This window comes from Podarcis filfolensis (assembly GCF_964270895.1).
Source record: "Podarcis filfolensis genome assembly, chromosome: 12".
Taxonomy (NCBI): domain Eukaryota; kingdom Metazoa; phylum Chordata; class Lepidosauria; order Squamata; family Lacertidae; genus Podarcis; species Podarcis filfolensis.
The window spans coordinates 41681569-41695591 of NC_139614.1; the positions used below are offsets into that span (position 1 = coordinate 41681569).

General features: G+C 42.5%; 1 long non-coding RNA gene across 1 annotated transcript in view; it reads right to left on the bottom strand.

Moving 5' to 3' along the window:
* Positions 1-14023, bottom strand: part of LOC310746367 — a 345446-nt gene that overhangs the window by 45769 nt on the left and 285654 nt on the right. The window lies entirely within an intron of this gene.

Below are 14023 nucleotides of genomic sequence, written 5' to 3' on the forward strand. Positions count from 1 at the left end.
TGAACTTTGGAATTTGCTCGCACGAGATCTAGTAGCTGCCACCAACCTAAATGGCATTAAAAGTGGATTAGACAGATTCACGGGGGGGATAGGGCTATCAGTGGCCGCTTGCCATAATGGCTGTGTTGTATATCCATTGCTGGTGAGAGCATGTTTCTATATACCAGTTGCAAAGAATCATATGCAGGGTCAGAACTGCAGCACTCAGGTCCTGCTTTGGGGTTCCTACAAATACCCGTTTGGCCACTGTGAGAACAGGATGCTGAACTAGATGGACAACCGGCCTGATCCAGCAAAGAGTTGCACAGGTAGAGCACACCTCGCTTCATTTCTTTGGTCAGCAAACCTGATGGTAATGCAGTTATATGTGGAGAATGTATTCGTCAGGTTTTTACCTTCAATTTAAACCATGCTGTAACTGGCATAGGAGAGCAACAAGTAAATATTACTGAACAAGCACTTTTCGTTCTTGGCATATGGATGTGCTTTTAAAAAAATCGCCAGTGTGACATTGAGTTTAAAGCCCCCACTTCTTATGAGAAGAATTTCCATTACCTAATGGTTTTGTGCAAAAAAACCAAAAGAAGAGTATGTGGGAACAAACTGTGTGTGTGTGCTGAATATCAAAGGAATGATATTTGGCACATTTGGGTGTGTGGGGAACAAAGTTATATGTACAGGTTGAATTAGTCATGGCCTCCTCACTGGAGGATGCTATAAACCTGTATCCTCGGGTTCATCTTTATTCACATTGCAACCTAGGGAGTTGGAAGTATGCTGTGCTACATAATCCAGCCGCTCTGCAGACAGACTCTCTCTAAAAATACTTGATCCCTTGTTTACTTGATTCCCTGTTTTTAGAACTTCAAGCACTCTAATTTTCTGGGAAATCCCAATAAATAATGCTAATGCCATCAATTATCTGGAAGTTAGCATCCTTCTTAAAGGCTCAAACACATTCTTTAATTCCCAAGATTGCATTATGCTTCTTTCCAATCCATCAATTTGTGTACAGTAGCAGCTGATTTCATAGATAAGCACAGATGCGTTTAATCTTTCAGAGGATGGATTTGCCTCACTTCCCCCATCCCGCCCTCCCCCCGCGCTCTGCGTATGATTGGGTCTATATAGTTACTTAGATGATTTTCATGCATAAATAAATAAATAAATAAATAAATAAATAAATAAATATTCTTTAAAAGGTCTTGTGTGAAAAAGAACTGATTTTATGGACTTCTTGGTGTCCATGCTGAATAGCTTATGGAGTTTACATATTTTTTTTTTCACCATCTGATGCACAGTTATCAAGTCTGAGAAGGATGCGAGGAAGCAGGCAGAGTAATCGCTGCACATGTTAATTTTGAACAAATGATTTAGTCATGCATGTTGTGCCACATATTTCATCACTGAAGAATAAAACTCCAGTCTTTGTAAGTTGGAGGGAAGGAAATGATGTCATGTTTTGTTTCTGGTGGCTGATTCAGAACGGCAGCACGTAAGCTCGTTGGTGAACGCTTCCATTTCCAGGCCGGCTGTCAAAAGTAACAAGCACTGAAATTGGGATGGCAGCACAACTATTAAAAATGCTAACTTCTGGAAAGATAAGCAAACTTTTGAGTGTTAAGTAAAGCATAGTGCATGGACAATCTCTTTCTATAAGGTTTGAAATAGTAAATTTTAGACTGAAGTTCTAAACCAGGCTTCCTCAACCTTGGCTCTCCAGATGTTTTGAGACTACAATTCCCAGTATCCCTGACCACTGGTCCTGCTAGCTAGGGATCATAGGAGTTGTAGGCCAAAAACATCTGGAGAGCCGAGGTTGAGGAAGCCTGTTCTAAACTCCTCCTCTTCCCACCCACCCCATGCTGAGATCCAGCACTGAGGGCCTTCTGGCGGTTCCCTCACTGTGAGAAGTGAAGCTGCAGGGAACCAGGCAGCTTCTTGGTAGTGGCACCCACCGGTGGAATGCTCTCCCATCAGATGTCGAGGAGATGAATAACTAGGTTACCTTCAGGAAACAACTGAAGGCAGCCCTGTATAGGGAAGCTTTTTAATGTGTAATATCTTATTATGTTTTTATATATGTTGGAAGCCGCCCAGAAAATAATAATAATAATAATAATAATAATAATAATAATAATAATAATAATATCACTATCAGCTCAACAATTCACTATTAACTCTGAGCACTACTTTGCACATTACATAGTGGCAAATCCAGGTACGGACTAAGCAGGGAGCTGCTGTCATTCAAGGCTGTGTGATATAAGAAGATAAGGTGAGCCTGCTGGATCAGGCCAATGGCCCATCTGGTCCAGCATCCCCTACTCACAGTGGCTGACCACTGCCTATTGGAAGCTCACAAGCTGGCCATGAGCACAACAGCATTCTGCCCACCTGCGATCCCCAGCAGCAGGTATTCAGAGGTGTAATGGCTCTGCTAATGAAAGTAGAACATAGCCATTGTGGTTCATAGGTGTTGATAGCCTTGTCTTCTTCCATGAATTTTAAAGCCACCCAAAGTTAGTGGCCACGATTGCATCCTGTGGGAGTGAGTTCCACAGTTTAACTTTGCACTGCTTGAAGAAGTACTTTATCTGTCTTGAATTTTCAGCTCCATTGGATGCCCCTGAGTTTTAGTGTTAGGAGAGAGGGAGAAAAACTTTTCTCTATCCTCTTGCTCCATGCCATGCATAATCTTATAAACTCCTATCACATCACGTCTTGCTCTCCGTTTCTCTGAACAAGTGCATCTCGGTGGTAATGCCAGAGAGCCTGGTGAGAAAAGGGTGACAGGTGAAAATACTTCTTTCTGCACGACTCCTGCAAGGGATGAGCTGAGAATTGATCTGTCTGCTGTTTCCCTTTCCAGAGTTTTGAGAACCAAAGCTGTGGAAGAGATTTTTCTCTCCTTTTGCTGAGTACAACGAATTGAAAATGTGGAATCAAAAGAACTAATGTTTTGTTGCTTAAGTAAGCAGTTTTGCAAGCTGTTGATACTGGTTTGAGGTTTACTACCTATAGTAACATGGGGTTACTAGCGTATAATATCTAACATATTAAAAACAGTGTGATATAGTGGATTGTCTCTTAGTGTTGGTCTGAAACTGCTATCTAGCTCCCTGGGTAGCCTTGAGCCAGCCATACCTCTCACCCTTATGAACCCAATGGACAGGATAAAATGGGATAAGCCCCATTCTAGGGGTAGGTGGGAGAGAGGGAGATAAAAGTTGATGGATATTCATGGTGCTTTGAAAATTACCTAAATGACCTTACTCAACTGTAGAATGCACTTTTTACAATGCATATTTGAACATGTTTACTTAAGCTGAAATTCGGGTTTGGAAGCATAAAGTTCACATTTTTTCTTTATGCTGCATGTTAGTGTTTTTCCTTTCATCATTGGGAAATTTCATGTGTGATCACTGATGTGTAAAAGGCACTTAGGACGTCTGCCAGTCTGATGCCCTTTTCAAAGGGAGAAATATGCAGTGTCCGTTAGGGTGTGCCGGAATTTCTGAAGAGGGGCCACTAGACTTTAGAAGTTGAGGGTTTTTTGTTGCTTTTCCAGGATAAATTTTAACTCTCTTGCTGCTGTGCTAACAGGAGAAATGTCTGCTGGATAGTTCTTGCTTGTACATGGTCTCTCACTAACACATTTACTGGTTCTGGCATCTCATTCCTGGTTTCAGAAAGGAAGGTGGCCAAGCCTGATTGGCTCTTTGGATATGTTTTAGTTACAAGAGGACATACACACCCATTTCAGTTTGTGCTTCCTTCTTATTTTGCATGTGTGCTGCAAGGTTCTTGCCATGCCCACAACAATAATTAATTACACTTTTAACGGAAGCCTCTAAAACCCTTGTCTTCATTCCTCATTTGAGAGAATTAAAATGGGGAGGTAGCAGCCGTGTATACTCATCACAATATTAAAACAAGTCAGCGGCAGCACCAGAGTAGTCTATTGTTTATTTCTTTATTACAACAATAATAATATTGTTTGAGCAGTGGGAGCTGAAACATTGGATCCACTACCCTCAGTCTGTCCTCACTTAGCTGCTACCTGCCTTTTTTCTTACTTAGCCTAGAGGCCAATCCTGGCCATCAAGCTTCCCTCTCCTCCTTAGCCTCAGTGTTGCCCTTTGTAGAACTCAGGAAGAGGATGGGGACCAGACCGGAAAAACTGCCTGTCATGGGCTCTGGCTCTGGTTCCTTCTACAGTTTGGGCTCATTGCCTTCTGCCCTGCCAGTCCCAATGGGTACCATCCACCACTGGCTCCGAGATATTCAGACTGTAGTTGTCTTTGTGTGTGTACCTGGGAATAGGCCCTATTGAACTCAACCAGAATTACTCCTATATAGGATTGCCTTGCTGGAGGAGTCTCCCATCCTGGTAAGCGTACAAAGCTCAAGTGGCTCAGCTTCCACACTTTGCCTTTTCTCTGCCCTTCTGATATTATTGGGCTACAACTCCCAACGTCCCTGAACATTTGCCATAAACATCTGGCATGCTGCTGGATGGGGCTCCAGCAATATGCAGAGGGTGCTACCTCTTCTCTAGGGCATTTGTGTTGACCGAAGAAAGAATCCCCTTCATGGATTACTGCCTTGCCATGGTGAAGGGGCTTGAATAACTCAGAGAAGCTATGAGCTATGCCGTGCAGGGCCACCCAAGATGGACAGGTCATAGTGGAGAGTTTTGACCAAACGTGATCCACCTGGAGCAGGAACCGGCAAGCCACTCCAGTATCCCTGCCAAGAAAACTCCATGGACAAAGACAACAGGCATATGAATGGTTGGACAGTGTTCTCGAAGCTACCAGCTTGAGTTTGACCAAACTGCGGGAGGCAGTGGAAGACAGGAGTGCCTGGTGTTCTCTGGTCCATGGGGTCACGAAGAGTCGAACATGACTAAATGACTAAACAACAAAGAAAGAAGAGGTTCTCTCCCCCCCCCCCCGCCCTCCAGGAAGTGGGGCGAGAACTTTGGAAGTAGCGTCATGTGATTTCAAGAATCACATTCTCCACATAGGGTGTTGTGTTTATTTCCCGCCCCACCATGGGGGAGCGTTTGAACATGTAACTTCAGCCTCTAGCCAAACTACTGTGGTTCAGAAAAGTGTTGCTACCCAATTCTGACTGTGTGAACTGACCATGATTCTAGACCAGAGGTCTAGAATCAAAGGTTGTGGTAGGAGAGGATGGTAAGAGTGGCAGGAAGATTTCAGGACAATCACAGAAACATCAAAACATTTCAGTGTAGTATAGTATATAAAAAAAGTTTTATTTGTTGGCAGAATATGGATAGATATCTTTTCAAAATGAGAGCAAGAGCATCAAGTGATACGGAGGACAATCCTAGTTGTGCTTTCCAGTGTATTTCTTGTCAATGAGAAATTGGACGTGGCGTGAGCACATTTTTATTCTGAAAGTGTGTCACAGAGAAAAAAGCTTGAGAACCTTTAGACAGTCACTGGAAGAGTTATTCAACTTGGATAAAAAAAATAGGTGTTTGTTACATTTCTATACCACCCTTCATCTGAGGATCACAGGGCAGTTTGCAATATAAAAACACAAACATAGATAACATAGTAACAAACAAAAACAATAAACACTTCACAGTTTAAAAGGTCATTGATTGGTTAATGAATCAGAGGCCTGGGCGAAGAGGAATGCTTTTGACTGGGGTCTATGATATGTAATGAAGGTGCCAGGCGAGCCTCTCTGAGGAGAGCATTCCACAAACAGGGAGCCACCACAGAAAAGGCCCATTCTGTTGCTGCCGCCCTCTGCACACATACTTGCTGCTTTCTAGTTATGCCCAGTGTAGAAGCAGTTGGTATTAACCACCATCCATCACAGAATTTGGAACAAAAGCCCACTGAAATCTGTGAGCATAAGCGCACTGAACTCTTGTTGGGCTGGAAACATTGAGCGTGCAAGGTATGCATGGAATTCTATTCTGTGATACAGGAAAAGTTTGTGAAAAGCAATAGCTTCCCCCCCACACTCTCCAGTTATCATGCTTGTGGAGTTAATCTCTGTTCTGCTGCTTTTGCTCTCAGAAAACTTTCCCCTTTTGTTTGTTGTCCTTTTTACCCCTGGAAAACTTGCTTTCGTCAGTAACAGGAAGACTGTTTTTCCTTCCTCATTGCAGAGTTGGTAGCAAAACATGAAGTAGTTTACTAGGGCATGGTTCAGTAAGATAGCCACTGGTCCTGTATTTCCTCTTTTCAGCAAGTGAGTGCGGCATATTGGGTTTTAGAATTCGGTTCCTCTATTGATTATGACTGCTTAATGTGCTTGACTGAAGGATTCCACACACACACACACACACACACACACTTAAGGTAGCATATGTTGTGTGGTGTTGTGTTGTAACCTAGCCTTTGCCAACCTGGTGCCCTCCAGATGTCGAGACTACAACTCCCATCAATCCCAATTAAAGCCCCCGAAACACATGGGTTGGACTGACTGATTTTATCTGTCTCATGGAACTAGCACCCTCCTGGTGTGGATTCCTTTTGCACACTACAGCTCTGTCACAGGAACTGCTTTGAAGCATATTCTTCCCGTGGTGCAGCTGCAGTTTTTCCAAGACCCACAACCACAGGCTGGTGGGGCGGGCACGTGACAGGAAATGGGTATCCTGCGGGCATTGAAGTTGCTGATTCTGTAACTCACCCATATCACTGGCCTCATGCTTATAGTTGTGGGTCTTCAAATGCTACAGCTGTCCCACAGGAAGAACTTGCACTAAAAATGGACCCATGGCAGAAATGAAATAAGTGTAGGGCAATTGACTGAGATACATTTTTTAAAATGGGAGGGTTGTCCTCTGTTTCATTCTCTGTATGGATGTCTACCTTCCTCGCCTCCAGCTTTAAAAAACATGACAAAGCAAAAATGAATAAACAAAAAATTGATGAACTTAATTCTATTTCCTTCATTCTGAACATTCATTCAGTGTTTAGTACTGAAATGCTGCATAAAAAGTTGTGCACATTAAGGGATTCCTTTTTCTTCATTGGGAACTTATGTATATTGAGAATTCCATGCTCAGTAAATAGAACTGCAATCATGAATATGTTATCTTTCTTTAAAATATCTTATTGGATGGTGGGGTCTTGCAGTCATTAGGCGCTTCGCCTGGCTGTCTTGCTCCTTGTTTCCTCTCAAAACGAATGTCTAGTGGTGTTGTGGAGGGGAAGATAGCAAAGTGTAGCTCCAGGGTTTTTTCCCCCCACAATAGGAGTGATAATTTCATCTGTGTTGAAGTAATTTACAGACCACCCTGGCTCTGACAAATGAATAATGTTGAGACTTTCTAGTTTGTTTGTGATAGATTAGCATTCAGGAAGTTGGAGAAAGAAGAAAACAATTAAGCAAGCTATTTATTTCCCCCCCTTTCCTTTAGCAAGGTTAATTGATGGGCCTAGTACTTTAAAGGGCAACATTTCTTTGCAGGGCTGCTTACATTTGTAAGTAAGCGATAAGTACCCAGCTGTCAGAAGATGCTTCATTAAAGTTCAGTGAGTTTTCAGGTTGAACCTATGCAACTCAGAAATAAGTAGTATCATTAAGTTCAGTGGTGCTTACTCTCAGGGAAAATGCATAGGATTGCAGGCATGCATAAAGTGCTGCTATGTCTGCATGTGTATAATAATAGATCAACTTGTTGTTATTGTTTAGTCGTTTAGTCGTGTCCGACTCTTCGTGACCCCATGGACCAGAGCACGCCAGGCACTTCTGTCCTCCACTGCCTCCCGCAGTTTGATCAAACTCATGCTTAGTTGCCTGCATTTGAGAACTCTCCTTGGGGCATGGCTGTTTTGGGGGTGTCTGGTTATGGGGAGTGTCAAAATTGAGCCCCTACTTCTCATGAATCCTCAGTTTCTGTCCTCTTCTCCTTCACTTTATCCATTATTCCCTCTTCTTGTCCACAACTTTTACAGTCATATAATTCCAAGTTCTTTATTTTAAAGCTCAGCATCTTAGAAGCAAGAATTAGTTATGCACAGTAAATAATATACATATAGAGCTACTTGTATATGTCATTAAGGGTACATTACTACAGTGGTACCTCAGGTTAAGTACTTAATTCGTTCCGGAGGTCCGTACTTAACCTGAAACTGTTCTTAACCTGAAGCACCACTTTAGCTAATGGAGCTTCCTGCTGCCGCCGCGCCGCCAGAGCCCGGTTTCTGTTCTTATCCTGAAGCAAAGTTCTTAACCAGAAGCACTGTTTCTGGCTTAGTGGAGTGTGTAACCTGAAGCGTATGTAACTTGAAGCGTATGTAACCCGAGGTACCACTGTATTTGAAATCTCTTGGCACTGAATTAGGATATATTTTTAATGTTTTCAGGAGGCTCCCTGGTGTATCTTTTGGAGTTGCACTGGCAATCTTTAGAATACAGGCATTCTGACGATAATTATTTTTAAATACTTTGGCGTGAAATTTGAAGGGGCATGTTCCTCAGAACCGGTTGGCTGATGATTCATAACTCCCCTTGAGTTCTTACTTCAGTTGGGTAGATATTGACTTTAAAGGCACGTCCTATACTAGAAAAAATGACCCTGTTTTTGTTTCTGGATTTAATGAGGATATCAACTGTGTTATAACTATGTTCCAATCGCTGACAAAATTATGCATCTGAAGTGAGTGCGTGGGAGTCATTCAAAGTGCTGCTCATGGGCACTTGCAGAAAATGAATAGTTACAGGGATTTTTAAAAAGTTGTCCCTGGTGCCCATGTGTGGGAGCTTGCAAGGACTACAGGAATGGTTGGGGGAGGTATGACTGTAGCAGAATAAGAGGGGAAATGAAAAGTTTTGTTGAAGAGCAAGTAAAGATGCAACAGTTGAAGAATGGCAGCGAAGAGGAGGGAGGGCAGCAGTGAGTTGTGCGGGTTCAATTTTTGACCACTGAAAAGTTTTTTCGGACTGTGCTCTTAAGCTTGGGGACTTCTATCTATTGCAGTGGGGAAGGGACCTTAAAGTGCAGTTGAAACAAAGTGGTTGCGATGTGGAACTAAAAGCAAAGTGCTTGTTCTAGCCGTAGAACTAGATAGCCTTCATGGCAGAAATCCCATGATGTTTCCTACAACTGGTCACATGAAATTTGTCATGGGTCTGCTTTTATTGATGGATGAAGAGCAGCTGGCTTCCAAGGACTCTCAAATACCATAAATGTGCCAGTATGCGTAGTACTAATTTGTCCCTTGTTCAGAGCGCATGCTGTTGGATAGGGATGAAAGCTTCCCTCTCCGCCACCGCCAAAGGAATTATTTTCCAGTTGGTGTTTTGTAATTATCAAAAGCATTGTGTTCAGAATATGTGCAGTATACAAATCACAAAATAGATGAAAAAAATATGTCAGAATGTTAGAACAGCTGTGCAGTTTCTGCATAAGGGATTTCCTTATCTCTCTGACTTGGGGGTAGTGAGGGATGCCTCAGAGAGCGGGGTCTAAAAAGAAAAGCAGTATTTTCTTCTCTTCGTAACATGGCTAATTTATATTCATATCAATATATAACAGTTATGCAGGTGGATAGCTGACAGGGGTGTGTGAGCTATCCTCTCTCTTGCAGTGTATAACATATACGGCTACCTGCCCACTTCAACATAAATTGCAGCATGTGCTGGGTGCAATGAGCTCCTGGCTTCTCAGCTGCAAGTTCATTCCATTGAGGTCAAGGTTGCTGACCTGGAGAAGCTTACAGGCTTGCAGATGGGGATTTTAGGGATGTGATGGCAGCACCCCACCCCCCAAACTGGCAGCTCCTGTTCTGTCATCATGGATGATGAGGGTCTTAGGGAAGGAGGATGTCAGTGAGGGGAAGAGAAAGTGAAGAGAGGGGTTTTGGACCTCTCGAGCATTGTGAACCAAAAGAGAGAGCAAAAATGGTACCCGTCTCCTTATGCTTAATATCAAAATAAGTGGTAGAGTAGCTTTTAAACTCACCCCTGAGGAAAAGAACCAATAGGATATGGTTACAAACTTCATTGGGACACCAGGGAAGAGTGTACAGGTGTTTCTCCATATGTCAAAGAGGGCATGGAGCCAAATGAGCTAGAAATCCCAAGGGGGGTAGACTTCACAGGTTGGCTATAGGTGGCAAAACTTGACCTCAGTAGTAATTGGGTATGGAGGACCAACATTTTCAGGGTGATATTGAAGAGGAGTATGGAATCAAATGGGCATTCAAAGGAGAAAGTGTTGTTGTTAATGGGTGACAACAACAATTCCCCCCATGCAGATTGTCAAAGTGTGTTCTAGTGATGACAAAGAGGTAAAATGCAGACACCCTAAGTGACTGTTGTAGAACAGTTGGTAAAATGCAGACACCCTAAGTGACTGTTGTAGAACAGTTGGACATGGAGTCAGCTAGAGAGGCGACCCCAAACCTAATGCTAAGTGGTGGCTGAATGTTGTGGATGCAGTTGGAAACAGTGGCTAGAGTGCAATTGGACATATACGCAAGTGGACAATCACCAAGAAAGTCCTTGCAATCACAGTTGACTTCAGAAGAGGAAATTTTCTCCCAAATGAGGGGATTGGTTAAAAGGAAGTTGAAAGAGAATTTGAAGCGGGCCACATCGCTCTGGAATCCTCATGGGTTGAAAAAAAATCACAATAATAGAAACTCAGCTAGAATGTATTCCACATGTCAAGAAAGGTGCCACTAAGGCCAAGAGAATGACAGTATGGTTAATGAGCAGACTTCCTTCAAGAATTGAGAAGTCTTTGCCCAAATGAGAAGAATGAAAAGGAACACAAACTTTAACAAAAGAAACGTAAGCAGGCAGCATGGTATAAAAAGAGGAGCATATCACTAAAGACATAAAGACCAACAATAAAAAGGAGCGTTAAATACATTAGAAGCAGGAAACTGGTTATTGAGCAATAATCAATAAAGCTTTAAGGTTTGCTGAGGAGGGGGGAAAAGATTGCAGAGAAGCTGAATGAATTTTTCGCCTGAACTACCTTTCACAGGAAGGGAGTCTGAAGAACTGAGGCAAATAGTGGGGATGAGAGAAGGGGGGGGGGAGAACACATCATGGTTAGTGACCTTTTGACAAGAATATGTCCCTAAGTTCAGCCTCTGCTCCAGAGGACTATAATCAGCCCAATGGAACACTAATTTTGATAAGAGATCTAGGCTATTACAGGCCAATTAGCTTAATATATATTCTGGATAAATAAAAATTATAGATTTGTGACTAGGTGAAGAGCAGGAAGCAGAAAGCAGGGATACGTGGACAGCTGTCACAATGCATCTTGCCTCTGAATACTAGTTTCTGCATAACAAGAGCAAGAGAGAGCAGTTGCAGTCATGTTCTGCCTTGGTGCTTCCTATCAGAATCTTTTTGGCCACTGGGATTTAGGACGCTGGAACCAATAGACCTTTTGCCTTATCCAGCATGTCTTCAGTAATGAGAGGTTTTTGAAGCTATTGGGCAACACAGATTAATGCAATGTATATATTTTAAAAATCATTGCAGCACACGATGAGATGCACGCACCTTCCAAGTCTTCACCGCCTTGGAGAAACTGCACAACGTTGTAGTGGAAAGTGAGCAGGAAATCAAGGTTAAAAAAGGAAGACCGGTGATGATTCAAGAGATCTCATGGGTTAGAACTAAAAAGCTTTGTGACAAAAATAGAAGAACAATAAACATTTCCTGAAATGATACATATCGACCACATGCGGAAGTGCTAAACTCTTACTGACATTTTATCGTGTGACTTTTTTTGTGGGGTGTCTGCATGTTGTGGCACACACTTGTGTAGTACATTGGGCTATATGCCGATCCTTGAATATCAGGAAGAGAAATTATTGGTTAAATTATTTCCTGGTGTATGTTGTAGTATGTACTTGAAATGATAAATGTGGTTAGTACTAGTTACCTGATCTATACAGCGCTGCAGTTGCTTGCCATCCATCTCTGTCCTGTGCCAAAGAACTCGTCAATCATACTTCCTACTTAAATCTGGAAGGGGGAGCAGATGTTGTTGGACATCAGCCCCAGCCAGCATGGTCAGTGGTCTGGGAATATGAGAGCTATAGCACAGCAACATCTGGAGCACCATAAATTCCTCATTCCTGAATCAGAGGAATGCAACATGGACAGTCGCTTTGGTAAATTCCAAAATCAGCACTGCCACATTATCGCCAGCTGTGCCATCTCCATTTCCTGATAGGTTCTGTGCAAGTGGTCCATGTCTGAAGGCCCTCGGCGGACCAGTACCATCAGCGAGGTCTGTTTTGCTAATTCAGGTTGCAGTTTTCTCTTTACAGAATTACAACTCATGGTATTGCACTGTTAGGGCTCTATTGCTGCCAGAACGTTTGTATTCCTCTGCTAATGCTGTAGCATTTTATCCCTGGGTGTCGCCAGTAAATGGACTACATTTCATGTTTGCTGTAGAAACAATGAAGAGACTTCACAGCACAGGAAAGACTGACAAATTTATAATGGTGAAATTTTCATGGAATAGAGTCTGCTTCATTAGGTGCTTTGTTGTAGGTTATCTTTTGCAGGTAACTAGGGAGGAAAAGGTGAGAAGCGTGTGCAATTCTGTCATCTTTTTGTCTTAATTTCTCCAACAGCGCTTATCAGTATCTCACAGATTTGTTTAGAATTTGGCACTTGTTGTCTCACCCAAACTAGCCTTCATTCTGCACTGTGGCTCATGTAGAACAGTAATTTGAATTTAAGATAGTGCTGGTGATTCATTTACAGGACTATATCATATTAGTTTATATAATAGGATTAGTTCACATAGAAGGACTGTATTAGTTTATAGGACTATATCATAGTTCTATTATGGGTTAAATTATGCCACTTCATAACAGAGATAATTGGCAATTCATACAGTGAATGTGTGTGTGCTGTGTATTCCAAAGTTCTTAAGTAAAATTTTAGGCAATCTTAAGGTTTATTTTTTAGGAAATCATTAATACTTTTTTGGGAGGCATGTAGGAGGAGGAAGGTATACAATGTAATTATAACTAAAGCACAATTATATGCTTACAGTGTTAAGATAATTATAACATGGGCTGACACCACAGAGCTGCTATAGTTGTTAATGGGCTTGGGAACATGTAATGCTTAATCATGGTTAAACAACTGGAAGCAATCCTTGGGGGTGTACTGTATGGTATCCTCTGAGGGCAAATTCTCTCCTGCTAGCCTTAACAGCAGTTAAGTGTGTTATTGACATTCTTTAGCAGAGTTTGTAACCAACTTGAAACCCTGATTGGTTTGAAATCCTGGTTCTGGATTCAATTACGAGTGGTAGTCTCGTAACCTGGGGAACCGGGTTCGTGTCTCCACTCCTCCACATGCAGCTGCTGGGTGACCTTGGGCCAGTCACACTTCTTTGAAGTCTCTCAGCCCCACTCACCTCACAGAGTGTTTGTTGTGGGGGAGGAAGGGAAAGGAGATTGTTAGCCGCTTTGAGACTCCTGAAGGGGAGTGAAGGCGGGATATCAAATCCAAACTCCTCCTCCTCCTCCTCTTCTTCTTCTTCTTCTTCTTCTTCTTCTTCTTCTTCTTCTTCTTCTTCTTCTTCTCTGCTGCTCCTGCAGTCCTATAGCTGTGGTTTAGGCAAGCAGGGAAAGGGGCTGGGATTTGAGCTGCAGAAGGGAGGAGCCATGGGGAAGGAGCTCCAGATCCCATATCCCATTCCACAATTGCTTAGCCATGATTAAGTATTTGGGAATGTTTGTGAGCTTCAGTCCATTTGTTGCCCTTATCTTGGTTACAGAAAAAGTCAGATGTCTCTGGCGTCTTTTTGTACGTGGCCTTTAGTTTCTGTCCTCTTTCTCTATCCCCTACCTCGGTGCCATCAATAATGTCATTTTGACATATTGTCAAAATGTCATAAGACTCTGTCATCTTCAACTAGAATCACGTGCAGAAACCTTCTCCTTCTCCTTGTCTCTCTATTGGTGCTGATCAGTAGGTCTTTTGCATAGGCTTTTTAAAGGTGCCACACTGATGGAGGAATAAGCTG